Source organism: Maylandia zebra, linkage group LG3 (genome assembly GCF_041146795.1).
Source record: "Maylandia zebra isolate NMK-2024a linkage group LG3, Mzebra_GT3a, whole genome shotgun sequence".
NCBI classification, from domain to species: Eukaryota; Metazoa; Chordata; class Actinopteri; order Cichliformes; family Cichlidae; genus Maylandia; species Maylandia zebra.
This window is the reverse complement of record NC_135169.1, coordinates 62,012,339-62,031,311: the sequence shown is the minus strand read 5'-3', so window position 1 is coordinate 62,031,311 and position 18,973 is coordinate 62,012,339. Positions and strand designations below refer to the sequence as shown.

At 47.3% G+C, this 18,973-nt stretch overlaps 2 protein-coding genes and 1 long non-coding RNA gene across 6 annotated transcripts in view; 1 reads left to right on the top strand and 2 right to left on the bottom strand.

Annotated features, from left to right (window-relative positions):
- Positions 1–18,973, top strand: part of LOC112432493 (NACHT, LRR and PYD domains-containing protein 12-like) — a 773,783-nt gene that overhangs the window by 594,120 nt on the left and 160,690 nt on the right. The window lies entirely within an intron of this gene.
- The window catches only part of LOC143416885 (protein NLRC3-like), a 127,189-nt gene that overhangs the window by 100,138 nt on the left and 8,078 nt on the right, over positions 1–18,973 (bottom strand). The window lies entirely within an intron of this gene.
- Positions 10,139–11,083, bottom strand: LOC143416900 (uncharacterized). The gene is made up of 3 exons (XR_013097148.1): positions 10,926–11,083; positions 10,681–10,851; positions 10,139–10,601 (listed from the first exon to the last, which is right to left on the bottom strand). It is a non-coding gene; the product is annotated as an uncharacterized LOC143416900 (long non-coding RNA).

Genomic DNA, 18,973 nt, shown 5'->3' with positions numbered 1-18,973 from the left:
GGCCCTTTTGACCATAGACTGTCGGGGAGATTTGACAGTCCTGCGTGAGGATGATCTACACACTCCTCACCATGTGTTTTTGAAATTTCTTTATGTTCCAAGATCACTGTATCATCACAGGCACAAGTTATGCGATAGGTTTTACAATTTGGAGCATAAGATAAGTTTGGAATTTGGGTTCTTTGCCACCCTGTGTCGTCCAGTGCTCGCCTGACCATTGGACCTAGATCGCCTGCACCATGACCTTGGTGGACCGCCAATGTAATGTGGGGTGCCGAATTTTCTCCCACATTGTACCAAAGCAGTTGTTCATCAGTTAATTTCACAGCCGCGGCTACACCTTCTGGTCCGATGTAGATGTCATGTGTTTGCACATTCCACGTCTGACCCTCAAGATCAGACTGGAATAATTCACGATAGGTGTCATCATTATCTTTATCATAAAACAGAGACACGTTGTAGGGGTCACGCGGAGGGGAGTAAACTGCCAAGCTCATTATCCAGGGTCTCCACAGCTGAAACTGCCTCAGAACGTCCTCCGTCACTAGTCTCCCCCAGTAGATATCGGCTTTTGCTCTTTCACAGTCTTGAAGCAGATATTGAGTCTTTGAATTTGTTCCCAGGCACGGGAAATGCTGTCCTCCTGGCAGAGTCACAGATAATCCATCTGCTGAACATGTGATTGTGGCGCCCAACTTCACGAGCAGGTCCCTGCCCATGAGATTTACTGGCGCTTGCGATGACATCACATAGTTGTGTTTCAAAGTCTGCTTGCCCAGCTTTGTCAAAGCTGGGTCAGTCACTGGCAGAGTGATTGGGATCCCGGAAAAACCCACCACGCTCACTGTGTGGCAGGACAACGTTGCACTGTCTGGTGCTGCTCTCAAGGTTGAATATGTTGCTCCAGTGTCTACTAAGAAGGGCAATTCTGTCCCTTCCACAGTCATTGACAGCATGGGATCTGCCATTCCCATGCTGTTTGGTCCCTCCGGGTCCCTTCAGTACTGGTCCTCCCTCCAGTCAGCCACTGGATACTGCGCGGCTGGTGCTGCACTCGGGTTTGGGGCCTGATGTGCTCCCCTATATCCATCTCTTGCTCTCGGAGCTCCACGTGCCTGGGATTGGTAGCCTCTTCTTTGATAGTTCTGACGACGTTCTGGGCAATTTCTGTTCCAATGACCCTCTGCTCCACACCTCCAACAGACATTCCAAGGCCCACCGCTAAGATTCCCCGTGTTACGAGCTCTTTGTACTCCCCCCGCTGAGCCACCACGCCCTCTGTACGATCCACCGGTTCCCCAATTCCCTGTGGGTTGGTTCTGCCTTGGTGCATTGGCGGGCCATCCGTCATTAGTGCAGGGAGCCGGGCCACTGTCTGGCCATTCAGGCCCAGGACCAGGCTGGGTCGCAACTATCATCATTTTTTCTGTTTTTTCTTTTTCCTCTTTCTTCTTCTCGCAGGCTTTGTTTCTGGCCTCCGCCAACTGTAATTTGAGCAGAGACGCTTGTGCCTCCTCCAACTCTCTTTTCTGCTTGTTCGCCCTGTCCTGCTCCAGCTGTAAACGATGTGAGACGTGTCTTTCCCACTGCACCGAATCTGCTACGGCAAAATCTGGATTTTTCTGTAGATCTTCTATGACCTGGTTTGGCAGCCCTGCCAGCACCGCTGAACGAAACCACGCTCGATGTTCACCTTCTCTACCCGGATGAGTACCTGTTTCTAACAACCACTGATCTCTGGTTTTTTCTAAAAACTCTCTAGGTGTGTTTTGGGGGTCCCAAATTATTTTAGGTATGGCACCTGTGTTAGGGGTTGGGTACTTCTCACGGACTGCGTCAGACAAAGCACATTGCACTTCATGATAAGGCAAATCATTTGCATGGCGAGTTGTGCGGGCTATGGCCTCTACATCTGCTAGCCCACCACCGAGCATACACCGCGCAGAAATGGCACGAAAATCACCAATCGCAAGCTCTTCTCCTTCTGTTAGCCTGCCTAATTCACGCAACCACCTTGCTCCTCCTCCCGTTATAGGTGGAAGCTGTTTAACCAATGCCTCCAAATCTCTTACTTTGTATGCGCGGTACACTGGTTCATTTTTTGCACCAGCCACTAAAGGCAAATTATAATGAGGGTCAGTAGCTTTTTCTGTTTTGGTCACAGTTTTACACTGTCCCAATTTTCCCTTGCCTTTTGAACTCTTAAAAATAGGCCTCCTCTGTCTCTGTTCTTTTTTCAATTTTGTTGACCTAAGATTCCTGACAGTACTTGGCTCTGACGTGACTCCTCCTCTGTCTTTGTCTTCGTCATCATCTTCCTCCTCTGAGGTAGATGAATCATTGTCGCTCTCCTCTTCTGCCGTGCCTTTGGTCATTTTGTCCTTTACGGCCTTCAGCGTATTTAATACTTCCAATAGCCCTTGCGGGGCTTCAAGCATTCGTCCGAATACTTCTCCTGCCCATGTGTCTGACTTGGCCGTTGCTTTGGAGTGTTTTGACCTGCTAGTCTGGGCCTGCTCTTCTCTTGCTGGTGTTGGCAGCTCAATGAAAGCCGGTTGTGCCATCCTTTCCACCGGTGAAATCATTTCTTCGTTTGTTGGGGTCCGATCTGCTTCTCCACTCTGGTCTGGCAGGCTCTCCCTTGATGCTTCGGGTTCTGGCCTGTCTCCTCTCTCATGTGAACAGGAAGGCAAGGTCAAGCCTTCATCAGCTGCTGCTGCTATCTCTTTCCCTCCCCCACTCAGGGACTGACATTTAACTGTCATAGGCCCTTCATTATGAAACACCAGTGGTGCCCTGGTGTATTCAACATCAGCTACTCCTCCAACGCCCACTGCAGTCTGTCCATCTGGGCCATGAAGTTGTCCTCTCCTAACGGTCATCACAGGCATCATATGTGTTCGTCCTACAGCATTAGATGTTAATGTGGCCCAAGGAAGTATCTCTGCTGTGTGATACTTGTTAGCATCTCCTGGTTTTGGAATCCAGTTCTTCATTTGGTCTTCCAGCTTCTTATTTTGCTTTTTCAGTTGTTTCAAAGCCTCCACTATGCTCTCCATATCTTCTATTTCAGCTGTGTCATCCTCCTCCATCCAGGAAGATGCTCCGTTCCACAAGAACATCCACTTGCAACACTTTGCATGAGTTTGCTGTAGTTTCTTGATTTGTTGGTTAATTCTCCAGTTAATTGAACGTTTCTCTGCCTCGGTTTGCAGTTGCTCCAGTTGCTGCTCACATCTCTCTCCTTCTATTTTGAGCACAAGACTTAGGGCTATTTTGTCATCCAGCCCTCTCTGTTGGGAAGCAATAAGTTTGCTTAGCTCAGCTTCCATTGCTTTGCATTCCTTCTCAGCTAATTTTGATGATCCAGGAGAAGCCAGGCGAATGGCTCTTTTTAGCTGTTCCTGCTGCTCCTTCAGAGGCTTATAGCCTCTGTGTCCAGTAGGTGTCATGCTCGGGCCGTCAGCCATTATCCTAGAACACAGGCTTACCTCCCTTTTTGTGACGTTATACAGCTCCTCCTCTTGGGTCACCCTGCAGCGTGTGCCTGTTAACTTTCAGAATTACTTTCACTCCTCCAAGGGTCACTGTCTCCTTGTGATCTGCTTGGTAAGACACACAGCCAACGCAGTGTGTCAAAACTTAACCAAGCCTCTTTCAATATTCACTTATAATGACCACTTTTCTGTAATATAAATGTTATAAAATCATACACACTGCATGTTGACTTTGGGGCACAAAACAATAACACAGCTCAAATACATTCACACATCCTTAAGTTTTTCACAGATAATTGCCCCAAAGCAATATCATGTTTGCTCACAAACTGACAAATACACCGTGTTATTTACCGAGCGAGGGAGCAATGGATCAATTAAATCCAATCTCCTCAATATTTAGCTGTATAGCTCGCTCTACTTCAATGTCAAACCATAATACTGTGATTAGCTTTATTCATTTCAAACCTATGTTTCAAAGCCTTTCAAACACACACCCGCACACACAATTTCAACCACACACTTTGAAGCACACATCTGTCTCCCTTAAATCTACTAATCACTTGGAGACATCTTCACAAATAATTACATTATTTCCCAAGCTAGCATATCAAAATCAAAACCGTCTACTACAGACTCTATCGCAGCATGGGCAAAGTGAGCCGCGTCTGTAGGCACCCAATTTGGATTATTTTCATTCTCAGTTATCTCCTTTAAGCCTCGAAATAGGAGAAGACAACGTTGCACATAGGCATTTAATTCACGCATCTCAATCTCAGACCACACTGTCATCTCATAAGGCGAGACACCTTCCTCTGTCACTATGTGACATTTACAGGTCACCTCCAGCCGACCCTCCTCCTCTGAAATTTCTATATTACAGGTCGCAAGATGGAGCATTGGCATGTTTGCTTGTACTCTATTTAAAAACAGCAATTTATCAGTATTGGATGGGACTGTTTAGTGCATGGGACTCAAAATAATCATTTATTGTTGAAGGGACAAATGTCAAAGGGGTTCTAACAGATCCACTTTATTGCGTGTTCATAAATTATTGTTATCTGGGTCACTCACCCAATATGCTTTATTATTTGAAGTTATTAATTATGTCACGCTTATTAGTGGCTCATATTTATTTACGGCCTATGTCTGAACTTGACTACAAAGGCAGAGCATCATTTCATCCTTTCAGGGTGAAACACTCCACTTTCTCTGTGTCATGGCAGCTCATAAAACTTCATGAACTTTACTTACTCAAGGTATGGCTTAAAATCAGTTGTGTTATCAGTATAAAATATTTAGGCTTTGATTAAATTGTTTTCAATTCACTTACAGCAGCTTACTCTGATCTAGGAACACTCTCTTATCCTCCCCCAAAACTGAAGTTACCCAGTCTTAAATGGTTTTTACATTACATAAATCAACTAGCAAATGAGTTCATGAAGGACATATTCACAGCAATAAATCAAAACCCATTTATATTGCTATAACATCAAAACCAGCAGCTTATTTACAGGGTTTCAGCAATAATACGCCTTCTGCTTATAAGGCTCACACACACTCTGGGCAGGAAGTGAAAAGCTCCATTCTCCTCCCAGCCACCAGCTCATTTGCATGTTCGCACACCGTCTAAAAATAGCTCGCAGCGCTGCAGCTGCACGTCACACAGAGTCTCACACAAAGCTCAGGCAAAACTCTATTATTTTATATTACAAAGACGTCTTTTATTTACAACCACTTGTCACGGCTCAACGGCACGAGGGAACAGGGATGGACACAGGCGCAGAAACCAACCCGGAAGCGAGGTGACAGAAAACAAATGATTTATTTCCGCCCACAGGAAAACAAAGGTGAAACACAAAGCGACGCCACCACACTAGTGGCGCGTAGGATTAGTCTGTGAAAATGAGGGCGACCTAGACACCTCTAGGAGACGGCTGAACAGCGGGGACAGCGGGGAGGTAGAAACAGGACTAGGTAGGGACCGGGGCACTGGAACAAGAGGAGATCACGATCAGAGGGATCCAGCAGACAACCAATAATCCTCCGCAGTTGAATTGAATTGCCTTACTTGGTTTCAGATGGAGGGGACAGGTGGAGCGGAAAACCCGGAAGCGGTCGAGGCGTGGGGAGGCAGGCAGGTGAGCAGTGGGTGGGCAGGCCACGTTGTGTGAGCAGCTGGCGGCCCAGGTCCAGGAGGACGGGAGCGAGGGGAACAAGATCTCCACTCCGGGTGCTATCGCTGAGGATAAGAAAAGACAGGTCAGTCATCACACGGCGTTAAGACAAGGTTTTAGGATGCTCCACTGAACTAACATGGGAATAGGAGATACTCAGGCGATGAGTGGTTGAGAGCGCAGGTCTGATATACCGCTGGCACGATTGCTCACAGGTGGTCAGCCAGGGAGGGGCAACCGGACTCCGCCTAAAGGAGGAGGAGCCGCTGTCTGAGACCTGCAGGTGCCCAACCAGACCATGACACCACCCCCCCCTCAAGGGTCGCCTCTCGGCGACCGGCCTCTGTAGAATGCCGAAAGCAAGGCGGGGTCGAGAATCCGGGACCGGGGAACCCAGGACCTCTCCTCCGGCCCGTACCCCTCCCAGTCGACCAGGAACTGCCTGCCCCTTCCCCGGCGGCGTACATCCAGGATGCGGAGGACCGTGAAGGCAGGATGCCCACCGATGAGCCGGGCGGGCGGCGGGGCAGCAGGAGGCGGGCACAACGGACTCACAACAACCGGCTTGACTTGGGAGACGTGGAAGGTCGGGTGGACCCGTAACGAGGAGGGCAACTTTAGCCTGACCGCGGAGCGGCCAACCACCCGCTCCACCTCAAAAGGACCGATGAAGCGTGGGGCCAACTTGCGGGAGTCCGTCCTGAGGGGAATGTCTCTGGCGGATAGCCACACCTTCTGTCCCCGGGCGTAGGCAGGTGCCGCCTTGCGGCGGCGATCCGCGTAGCGGCGCTGGCGGGCGACGGACAGGCCCAAGGCCCGGCGGGTGCGCGACCACACCCGTCGGCAGCGTTGCAGATGGTGCTGGACGGAGGGGACCTCAAGGTCGGTCTCGCGCTCCGGAAAAAGGGGTGGCTGGTAGCCGAGAGAGGCCTCAAAAGGCGAGAGACCCGTCGCTGACGAGGTGAGGGAGTTGTGTGCGTACTCCGCCCACGGCAATAACGATGACCAGGAAGCCGGGTCGGAGGCAGCGACGCAGCGGAGAGTGGCCTCCAATTCCTGGTTGAGGCGTTCAGTCTGACCATTAGTCTGAGGGTGGTGTCCAGAGCTCAAACATGGCTTCGCTCCCAGGGATGTACAGAACGCCCTCCAGACCTGCGATGTAAATTGCGGTCCCCTGTCTGAGACGACCTCCGAGGGTATCCCGTGCAGCCTAAACACATGGTCGACTAGCAGATTAGCGGTTTCAGTGGATGTGGGGAGTCTCTCGAGGGCGACAAAGTGAGCTGCTTTGGAAAACCTGTCGACCACAGTGAGGATCGCGGTCTTGCCAGAAGAAACAGGTAGACCAGTAACGAAATCCAAAGAAATATGCGACCAGGGGCGCCGTGGAATAGAGAGAGGCTGCAACAACCCAGCCGGGCGTTGCGTGTTAGATTTGCCCCTAGCACAAACACAGCAGGCGGCCACATACTCCTTGACATCTTTATCAATAGACCCCCACCAGAAATACCTTTTAATAAGGGCACTCGTCCGCGCGCCTCCTGGATGGCAGGAGAATCTCCCCTTGTGGACCCAGTTGATCACTTTGGAGCGGGCCGCCTTAGGGACAAAGCGGCGGTCAGGGGGCCCTGTGCCGGGGTCCGGCTCGGTCTCCAGTGCCCGACGGATGTCCTCCTCCACCTCCCACGTGAGGGAACCAACCTTGACGCTCGCAGGGAGGATGGTGGGCACGGCGGACGACTCCCCCGCGGCGTCAAACTGCCGGGAAAGGGCATCCGGTTTCACGTTGCGGGACCCTGGGCGGTAAGAGATTGAAAAGTTAAAGCGACTGAAAAACATGGACCAGCGTGCCTGACGTGAGTTCAGTCTCTTGGCTGCACGAATGTACGTCAAGTTCTTGTGATCTGTCCACACTATGAATGGGTGCTCCGCCCCCTCGAGATAGTGCCGCCACTCCTCCAAGGCCAGCTTCACAGCCAACAGTTCCCTATCCCCCACGTCGTAATTCCGCTCAGCAGGTGATAAACGACGGGAGAAAAAGGCGCACGGATGGAGCTTGGACGCCGTGCCGGAGCGCTGGGATAACACCGCCCCCACCCCGATGTCAGATGCATCCACCTCGAGAATAAACTGTCTCCCTGGGTCGGGGTGAACCAAAACCGGCGCCGAGGTAAACAGTGCCTTTAACTTGGTAAACGCTGCTCCGGCCTCCTGGCTCCAAATAAAAGGGAGCTTCGGTGACGTCAGCCGGGTCAGCGGCGCTGCTACCTGGCTGTAGTTCCTGACGAAGCGCCGGTAGAAGTTTGCGAAGCCCAAGAAGCGCTGCAGATGCCGCCGGGACGCAGGTACGGGCCACTGCACGACTGCCGTAACCTTAGCCGGGTCAGTCTTCACCTGCCCCCCCGCGAGGACGTAGCCCAGGAAGGAGACGGAAGGTGAGTGGAACACGCATTTCTCCGCCTTTACGTACAATTTGTTTTCCAGCAACCGCTGCAGCACGGCTCTGACGTGCGCCCGATGTTCCACCACGTCTTTGGAAAAAATCAGAATATCGTCGAGATAAACGAAGACGAAGCGGTCCAGGAAATCTCGCAGGACGTCGTTCACCAGGTTTTGAAAGACCGCCGGGGCGTTTGTGAGACCGAAGGGCATCACTAAATATTCGAAGTGCCCCAAGTGAGTGTTAAAAGCGGTTTTCCACTCGTCGCCCTCCCTGATTCTGACGAGGTGATATGCATTCCTGAGGTCTAACTTGGTAAAAATGGTGGCACCGTGAAGCGGCTCAAAGGCGGAACTGATCAGCGGCAATGGGTATTTGTTTTTTACTGTTATGTCATTAAGCCTCCTGTAATCAATACAGGGACGGAGCGAGCCGTCCTTCTTACCGACAAAGAAGAATCCGGCCCCGACAGGCGAAGAGGAGGGTCTGATGATGCCGGCCGCCAGGGAGTCCTTTATGTACTTTTCCATGGCTGCCTTCTCAGGATGAGACAGATTGTAAAGGCGGCTCGTGGGTAGGGGGGAGCCCGGTAACAACGTAATGGAACAGTCATATGGCCTGTGCGGGGGCAGTGCTTGGGCTTTGTCCTTGTTAAACACCTCCCTCAAATCGTGGTACACTGACGGTACGACAGAAAGGTCCACGGCAGCACTCGCGTCACGTGTGGGCTCGGCAACGGCTGACGGCGGGGCTGAGACGAGACAATTGGCATGGCAAAACGGGCTCCAACTTATTACATTTTGCCCAGCCCAATCCAGATGTGGGTTATGTAGCTTTAGCCAGGTGAAACCAAGGACGATGGGGATGCTGGAGGAATGGAACGTCAGGAAGGGGAGCCTTTCCCTATGGTTGCCTGAGGCGACTACAGTAACAGGAGCGGTACGGTGAGTGATGTGGGAGAAAACTTGGTTATCCAGTGCTTTAACTGGGAGGCTAGACTCCAACTCGAACAGGGGAATATTCAGTTGCTTGGCTAGTTTCATATCAATGAGACTCTGCTCAGCGCCCGAATCGATTAACGCCCGGGACGTGTGGGTTGCGGAGCCGAGCAAGAGAGTAACCGGCAACAGGAAGCGGGGCTTAGAATCACTATAGGTACCGCCCACCCGTATCCCCGGACTTACCGGCGGGCGTCGCCTTTTCCCTTCTCCGGACAGGCGGCAATGAAATGCTCCGCGGAACCGCAGTAAAAACACGAACGAGCGCGGCGACGTCTCTCTCTCTCTTGCGGAGACAACCGGGATCGCCCGAGCTGCATGGGTTCCGGTTCCGGGTCAGCCCTCTCCCCAGCGACTGGGGCTGATGGCTGAACCGGAAGTGGCGACGGGGGGATGTAAACAGGTGACGCACGCCGCACTGGCCGACGGGTGCTGGAGTTCCTCTCCCGCTCTCGCTCCCGCAGTCTGTTGTCAATGCGAAGCGAGAGCGTGGCTAACTCCTCGAAGGTAACCGGTTCGTCACGGGACGCTAGCTGATCCTTCATGTCCTCGTTAAGCGACTGCGAGTAGACTCCCTGAAGGGCTTTATCGGGCCAGCCGACTGCCGCTGCGGCGGTGCGGAAGTCGATCAAGTAGTCCGCGATGCTACGGCGGCCCTGGCGGAGATTTAACAGCCGGCGAACCGCACTGCCCACCGAGACGGGGTGGGCAAAAGTCCTTTTGAATTCGCCGAGAAAAGCATCGTAGCTACAGGACGGCAACGGGTGTGTGCTCAGGTAAGCCTCGGCCCAATTCAGGGCTCGGTCGCGCAGTTTCTCGATTATATAAGAAACTCGAACCGTGTCCGAAACGAAAGAGCGGGGCGAACGTCCGAACGCCAGCTCGCACTGTAACAGAAAACCGCTACAGGCCCCTGGGTCACCCGCATACGGCTCCGGCTCCGGGGAGGCCGCGTCGCGAAACAGGTGACCCCGCTGGGGCTCGGGATCCACCGCGGGCTGAGGCAACGGCGCGGTCAGGGCGGGCAGCGCTGAGCTACCGGCGGCGGGTTCCGACTCCGCCGAGGGTTGAAGGGACTGAATGTCGGATTGCATTTTAGCCTGCTCGTCTGTGAGTGTGTGCACTTGAGCCAGTAGGTACTGCAGCGTCTGTTCGTGGCTACCGATAATAGCCCCCTGCTTACTGATCGCTACGCGGGCTGGGTCCGCTGTGTCCATATAACTGGCCTGAGTATACTGTCACGGCTCAACGGCACGAGGGAACAGGGATGGACACAGGCGCAGAAACCAACCCGGAAGCGAGGTGACAGAAAACAAATGATTTATTTCCGCCCACAGGAAAACAAAGGTGAAACACAAAGCGACGCCACCACACTAGTGGCGCGTAGGATTAGTCTGTGAAAATGAGGGCGACCTAGACACCTCTAGGAGACGGCTGAACAGCGGGGACAGCGGGGAGGTAGAAACAGGACTAGGTAGGGGCCGGGGCACTGGAACAAGAGGAGATCACGATCAGAGGGATCCAGCAGACAACCAATAATCCTCCGCAGTTGAATTGAATTGCCTTACTTGGTTTCAGATGGAGGGGACAGGTGGAGCGGAAAACCCGGAAGCGGTCGAGGCGTGGGGAGGCAGGCAGGTGAGCAGTGGGTCGGCAGGCCACGTTGTGTGAGCAGCTGGCGGCCCAGGTCCAGGAGGACGGGAGCGAGGGGAACAAGATCTCCACTCCGGGTGCTATCGCTGAGGATAAGAAAAGACAGGTCAGTCATCACACGGCGTTAAGACAAGGTTTTAGGATGCTCCACTGAACTAACATGGGAATAGGAGATACTCAGGCGATGAGTGGTTGAGAGCGCAGGTCTGATATACCGCTGGCACGATTGCTCACAGGTGGTCAGCCAGGGAGGGGCAACCGGACTCCGCCTAAAGGAGGAGGAGCCGCTGTCTGAGACCTGCAGGTGCCCAACCAGACCATGACACCACTGACAGGCCTGACAGATTCAGCACCTAACAAATTTCGACAAATTTAAGTTAACGGGTCTCACCGAAGAAAGTCTCACTTTTTTGTAATCAATCAAACAGTATCTGTTACTTCTGGGAACAGTTTCTGACCTAACTTCTAAAATCCCTAACTCAATTAAACTTTGTCCAAAAAAGCACATGACACCGTTTCCAACGATGAGGAGACTCTAACTCCTAGCTTATTCTCGAGATGCCCTGTACCCCACAGCTAAGCCAAACTGAACTATCCCTGTTCGCCGACAGGTCAAAGCCGCGCGTCCACGGCCAGGAGGGGGCGTAACCCCCGGCCTATGCGCTTCTTAGCAACTTCTGGTGCCGTCCTATAATAATTTTCACCTACACAATTTTGACAAATTTTACCATAACGGGTCTCACCGAAGAAAGATAACTTTTTTACGACCAATTAAACAGTATCTGTTACTTCTGGGAACAGTTTCTGACCTAATTTCTATAACAACACATAGCCAATTCCCTACCAAACTACCTGAGCCTTTAACTCAATATCCAGGGACTCAAACCCAACATTATTACGTTCATATTTCTTCAACTTCATTAAATACTCTTAAGCAACTTTAACTGCATAACACACGGTGATTCTCATCAAAATCAAAACAGACACCCACCAGCAACGTCAGTGAGTAGACTTTTAATTTAATGCAGCCCAATTTGGCACAATTTGGGAATCAACTCAACAGGCAGTGCCTTACCTTTAGATGGACCCGCGGAGCCCACTCACATCAGATCCCTGGTCCGTGCCTGTCCGCTCGACAACCTCAGACCGTCCACACCTCACGCTTCCACCCCAATACCACAGGACGAGCCCCAAGCTGTTACGAGTTCAAAATATTGGGGATGGACACCAGAGGAAAAACCCACAATAACAACACTGGTCCGGTCGGGTTGAGTCAAACGAAGATTTTAATGGTCACACGTGGGAGATGGACACTGTATGCAGACAGTCTCAGATCTCATCTCAAAAAACACATCACCATAGTTTTGTAAAATCAGGGTATTAGAACGCCCCTTCATGCGTAGTGACAGGTGTAATACAATCAATGTTGACAATTTTATTTAACACAAAAAATAACATTGTCTCCTTCCCAAGGGCAGACGCTAACTGCCCCCGTCTCCTGGAACCGTCTGTACCCCTGCTAAGACACAACATGGCAGCTACAAGGAGTCTTTCATTTATGAAGACCATCAGTGTGTATTGCTCTAAATCAAGCATATGATATTAAATGAATATTGCTGGATCAGGTACTTCTACTTAAAACATATTAAAACATGACTAAGCACAAAATCACCAAGAATAACATCGTATAAGTGCTGTGTAAGCGCGTGCGGCCTTCCAAGCTCAAAGCCTTTGCCCTCCATAGATCAGCCAGACATCACGCTGGCTGTAGCTTTTAACCTTTAATTAACTTGAGCACAACTCTAGAATAAGCAACAAACTGCAATGTGTATGGAATGATCATGGTTACATCTGCAATGAAAAATCATGTTATTATTCTGGTACCTGTAAGGAAAAGATCAAACTAAAGTTATAACCGTCACTATAATGCAAAGGATAATGTAAGGTCAAAAACTTCAATTTATGTTTAATGCAAAGCTGGTTATATACTTCTGATGAACTAATAATGCCATATTAAAATAATGAATGATAATGAGAAAAACATCCCCTCCTTATTCTACAGTTCACAGTGGTTATTGAGGGAGTCAGTTAATTAGGTTAACTCATAAAATGAGTTCAAAAGGGGGAGATTGTTACGAAATAAATATATATTCTTAGTGCTTATTTTCTGATTAGATTGTTTTTTGTACTTTGTAATAAAGTCTGTGAGAGAGGTCAGAGGGTGACAGGTCGCCTAGCAACAGAGGCTTTAGTAAGGGGAGGTTAAGAAACAGGAAGTTTCAGGCATATTAATAAAATTGTCATGGTCCTGGGCCTTGTTGGCCCAGTATTCTCAGTTTTTGTGTGTTTTGTATTTTGTTCCTTAGTTATGCCTTGGTTCCTAGGTTCTTCAGTTAAGATGTTCCTTATTTGGTTACCTCCTGTGTGCCCCTGTGTAACTGTGAGTCCTCGTCTCTCCTCGTGTTTTATTCCATGTTTTCCCCAGCCCGTTATGTCTGTGTTCTCCCCGTGCTCTCTCTCCTCCTGTCTGAACCTCTGTACTTCCTGTTTTACTTTGCCCGTCTCCCATCAGTGTGGTGTTCACTCCTGCCATGTCTTGTTATGATTATCAGTGTCACCTGTGTTCCCCGTGTGCTCCCACTTCCCTCGTTAACCCTCTGTGTATTTATGTCTGCATCTCCCTCAGTTCTGTGTCGCGTTCTCCCTCATGCTGTATGTGATTCTCCCTGTGTTTCTTGGTGAGGTTTATGTTAGTTTTTCCCAGTTTAGTTTTGTATTTCCTGTCATCTTTTGTCAGCAATAAAGCTGCTTTTTGAGTTCATCCCCTAAGTCTGTGAGTTTTGCGATTGGGTCCTCATCCTGCCTGCCACACACCAATCCATGACAAAAATACAGGAAACCAGACCGAAAAAGCAGAACTAAGTAACACACACACATTAGTCAGACCAGAAGGAGTTGTTTTGATGGAAACTGTGTGTGTCTGTGTGTGACCTATAGCAGAACTATGTATACCAATTCTGGCTTCTAATGCTTTCAGACCTGAGCGTGTGTTAGTCAGTACAGGTCTCCGTTTCCGGAAATGTACAATAAAGATCATTTTTTGAACTTGACCACTCTGAGTCGGAAGTCTTTCTCTGTCGCCAAAAGAATTCAAAAGAAGGGAATTTAATAGTCACATAGCATCGATTTGTCACATGGCATCGGTATGTTAGGTTTTGGGATGAGAACGTGTTGGATGGTTACCTGTCTTGGTCTGGTGGAGGTCTCTTACCATAAGAAGACTGATGACTTTTTCATTAACACTGAAGTGTTTCTTTCTTCTCTCTCCCCTCAGATGACTTCACACTATAACCAAGGACACCTCATAGGGGATCATCTGATTGTGGCTTCTCTAATAATCTTTCTAATAGTAATATTGTTCACTGTTATGTTACAGAGTGAAGTGAGATTAGTGCTGTAAAACTTCCATAACACTGAACAGATGCCACCACAGATATGTTGAAATCTCAGTCAAAACTAGCAAAAACAAATGAAATCCATGAATCAGAAATGCTGATTGTTGAACAGATAATTCAGTCTGTACATGAGGAGGATCCACTTTAGACTAAACTACATACAGAAACACAGGAACCAGGGCACAGTGTAAATCCAGGAGCTCTGTGTGCAACAGCTGACCTGTATGAACACAAAACACTGACTGAAGTCCACGTTGATGCTTTCTGTCTGTTTAACTTTTACATTTGAAGTAACACATTTTACTTCAAACACACAGATCAGGTAGAAAACTGTGGATTAGAAAACAAATTCATCAAGAAGGTCCTGAAGCAAGAAGTTCATCATTGCATAGAGTAAGAAAAAGGACATGAATCATCCCACGGGTATGTGCAGTCGTTATATTATCATCACCTAAATCATGTCTGCATACTGTGTGTGTCTGTGTGTGTGTGTGTGTGTGTGTGTGTGTGTGTGTGTGTGTGTGTTGCTTTTTTAAATCTTCTACTTAAAGCTCAAATTTGGATAGTGATAAAAACATTGCACTGCTTCATTGAATATTTAATTGAACACATCTGTGGTTGAATTTGAATCTTAAATGTTTTGATTTCAAAGATGTGGAAACAACTTCCCCCTAATACTAATTTATGCTGGGCCAGGCTAAACATGTCCTGGACATGGTCTCTGCACACAGATAAAACTTAAAATAAATAAAGAGAGTGAAAATGTCAGTTCCTTTCCAGAGATCAGTTTGAACAGGTTGCACCATTGTTGCTGACAGAGATTTTGATCTTTGAGACCCCATACAGACATCTACTGTTTAAGTTAGACCAGAATGGAAAAAATGTTCCTATATGTGTGATTGTTCAAATAACACTGGTTTCCATCATTAAGTAATCAGACAGAGCCAGTTTCCTCATCTATCAGACACTGTTTGTGGCTGTAACAGCCATCTACATACCTCACAATGTCCAGTCGTAGCTGCTCAAGCATCTTCACTCCTGCATCTCCTGGGTTATTGTAACTCAGGTCCAGCTCTTTCAGATGGGAAGAACTGGAGCTAAAAGCTGAGACCAGAGACTTGCAACCTTCCTCTGTGATCAGGCAGCCTGACAGCCTGCAGACATGACAAATACTCTTACAGAAGAGAAAAATAGCTAAATGCAAACAGGAAATTGCAGCCAAAAATGGATTTAAAAAATGACATGACTGAAACAGGAGTTATAAATAGTCATTAGTCAATCTAAACCTTAGATTGTAAACCTCTAAACCTCATCTACTGCCAGTTTCTGGAAGACACCTTCAAGCAGTGGTACAGGAAGAAGTCTGCATCCTTCAAGAAAAACATGATTTTCATGCAGGACAATGCTCCATCACACGCGTCCAAGTACTCCACAGCGTGGCTGGCAAGAAAGGGTATAAAAGAAGAAAAACTAATGACATGGCCTCCTTGTTCACCTGATCTGAACCCCATTGAGAACCTGTGGTCCATCATCAAATGTGAGATTTACAAGGAGGGAAAACAGTACTCTGAACAGTGTCTGGGAGGCTGTGGTTGCTGCTGCACGCAATGTTGATGGTGAACAGATCAAAACACTGACAGAATCCATGGATGGCAGGCTTTTGAGTGTCCTTGCAAAGAAAGGTGGCTATATTGGTCGCTGATTTGTTTTTGTTTTGTTTTTGAATGTCAGAAATGTATATTTGTGAGTGTGGAGATGTTATATTGGTTTCACTGGTAAAAATAAATAATTGAAATGGGTATATATTTGTTTTAGGCAACTTTGTTAAGTTGCCTAATAATTATGCACAGTAATAGTCACCTGCACACACAGATATCCCCCTAAAATAGCAAAACTAAAAACTATTTCCAAAAACATTCACCTTTGATATTAATGAGTTTTTTGGGTTCATTGAGAACATGGTTGTTGTTCAATAATAAAATTATTTCTCAAAAATACAACTTGCCTAATAATTCTGCACTCCCTGTATAAGGCACACCGGATTAAGGGGCACTGTTGATTTTTGAGAAAATTAAAGGATTTTAAGTTCGTCTTATAGTGCGGAAAAATATGATAGCCTGTTTCCTCAGCGCACAGCTGCTGGAGCTTGTGTTTACTCTCAAAGTGACCGATCTGGGTTAAAAGGGGGATTCAAAAGGAAGGGCAATGGACACTAAGATAACTACAAAATATTTTATAAGTGAACCTGTTGCTTTAATAAGGATTTGCATTAAAATTTGCATTTAAATTAAATAGATTTATTGACAGACTTCAATTAAATTAATATACGTGTGCCACAGTAATTTAGTTCTGCCACTTATCTGCTCAAATGACTGGAAATCTGATATCCAGTCACCAGCACAGCTTACTCACTTACTCACTTGCAGTCACTTACTTTACTGTTTTTGCTCCTGAGTTTGGTTTAGATTAAAGTTGTTAAGATAAGATAAAACTTTATTAATCCCTCAGGTGGGTTCCTATGGGAAATTCGGTATTTCATAACTGCATAATTTTACTGAAGTTTAATGTCTCAGCGGAGCACATGTGGAACTGAACCATTCGCCTGTCTTAATTATCTGATGTTTATATGTGTTACACTTTTTTAATCTTTAATTTTAAATTGAAACTAACATTTAAAAACATTTGGTACAATGTGGAAAGAGGAACAGTTTAAACTTACAGTTACTACATGACTGAAACACCAACAAGCTGAACAGCAGTCTTCACTATCTACAAACAGCATGAAAATGCTGTGGTGAGAATGCTCTCTTTCCTCCTTAACCATCTTTTTAATGTTAGTTTTAATTTAATGCTTGTTTCAGACGCACAGTCTTAACTTAAAGTAACCATGGTCGGACTTGATTGAAGTAACTCAGGTCAGCCTTTCATAAACCGAAAACTCACAGCTGCCAACTCTAGTTTATGGCTAGACTCGGTTTGTTGAACTTGTGCCTTGAAAAAGAGTCCTGTTTGTCCCTCATGTTTTTGGATTTTTGTTTTCACATTTTAGACTTTGCTTCTATTTGGACTTTTTATCAGTAATACGTGCTTACGTTTTGCTGGAACACTTGAAACTAACATAAATACATAATTCGAGAGGTGATAGTCAGCAGGGGATATACAAGTTGTGTGCCGCGTTGACAGCGGTTTGCAAGCTCGACCACTCGCAAGGTGAGCTGGCGACATCACTGAAATTATCAGAGATGATTAGATTCATTTTGACAAAGTGAGCAGATATTGAAAGATTATGCCACTACATCCATGACTATAAAATATTAACGTGTATTTGGTGACACACAAAAAAGGGTAAAGTTTAAGTATAGTTTGGGTCCACACATGTCCAAATCCTGGTGTGTAGGCCTACTTAGTTTTGAGAAATTGTCACGGGACCGGGGTCTGGGTGACCCAGGGCCAGTAAGAAGTTATGGACATGTGTGTTTTTGGTGCTGCTGTCTACTGTTTCCATGTTTGTGTATCTAGGTGTGTGTGTGGGTGTGTCAGCCAGGAGCCTGGCCACACCTGCGGAGGAGAATTACTCACACCTGCAGCTGATCAAGCCTCGTCAGAGGAGCTACTTAGGAGTGTGGTGGAGCTCTCTCCATTGCGTAACTTCACGTTAGTCTCTTGGCGAGTTAGTTAAGGTTAGTCTGCCGCATTGTGGTGTTGCTGACGGCTGCCTCTTTGTTATTCCCCAGGAGGAGTGTGGAGACGAGAGGGCAGCGAGCACGGGGTGCTCAGACACTGAGGAGCGGAGACAAAGAATACTAACAAGCAATGGTTTTGAGTTGAGCAGCATTAACCCCGCCCCCTGACTTTGATGGGTGAAGCTGACAAATAAAATTTATTTATGAACACCGATGCAGGGCCAGGAGTAGCAACGTGAATTAAATAAATATACATGCAACTATCACTGATGACATAAAAATTAGGATTTCTTAAGCTAAAGCCAAAGTGCTGACTCATTTTGCATGTTACTCTCAAATGTTTTCCCAAATAACAATAACACAACGTTAGCCACAAGAGGGCAGAAGCATTGATACAAGTCGCATGTATATAAAGGTACAGTGATTATATTACAGTGATTTTGACAATAACAAAACAGAAGTTTACAGCAGTGTGTTTTTCCATGACAGATCTACCAACCAATCACAAGTATTTTCTCTTGGTAGTTTTTTCCCTGAAGTTCCTCATTTTGAAAGTTGAATAACCTCGTCAGATCTCTGTCAAACCCCACTATTGGAGTTTATCTATCCTGCCCTGTAGTTATTTATCTGTTCATTTCTGACACTTTCTCAACTTCTTGCACAAGCAAATGTAGACTGTTAGCAGCTGATAGCATAACTACTGTAAATCAATGAGATTTAACTGACTAAAAATCTGGTTTTAAATGGTTTTAGACAAAACCCCTTTGAAAGAGATTTCAAAGTAAGGATATGTCAGTATAAAAATAAATGTAGCGTTTAAGTTGCAAATTTCAAGTCAAGTCACAAACAACAATATCTGACCTGAGTGTTTCCAGTTTCCAGTCTTCAGTCCAGAAAACAGTATTGTCAAACCTGAATCCTGAAGGTTGTTGTTACTCAGGTCTAGAGCTCTGAGCTCACAGTCTTCTAGTTGAAGAGAGGAGGACAGAGCTTCACATGCTCTCTCTGACAGGTTACAGCTATTCAGCCTAAGAAAGACATAAATCATCATAAATAAAATTACGATAAAT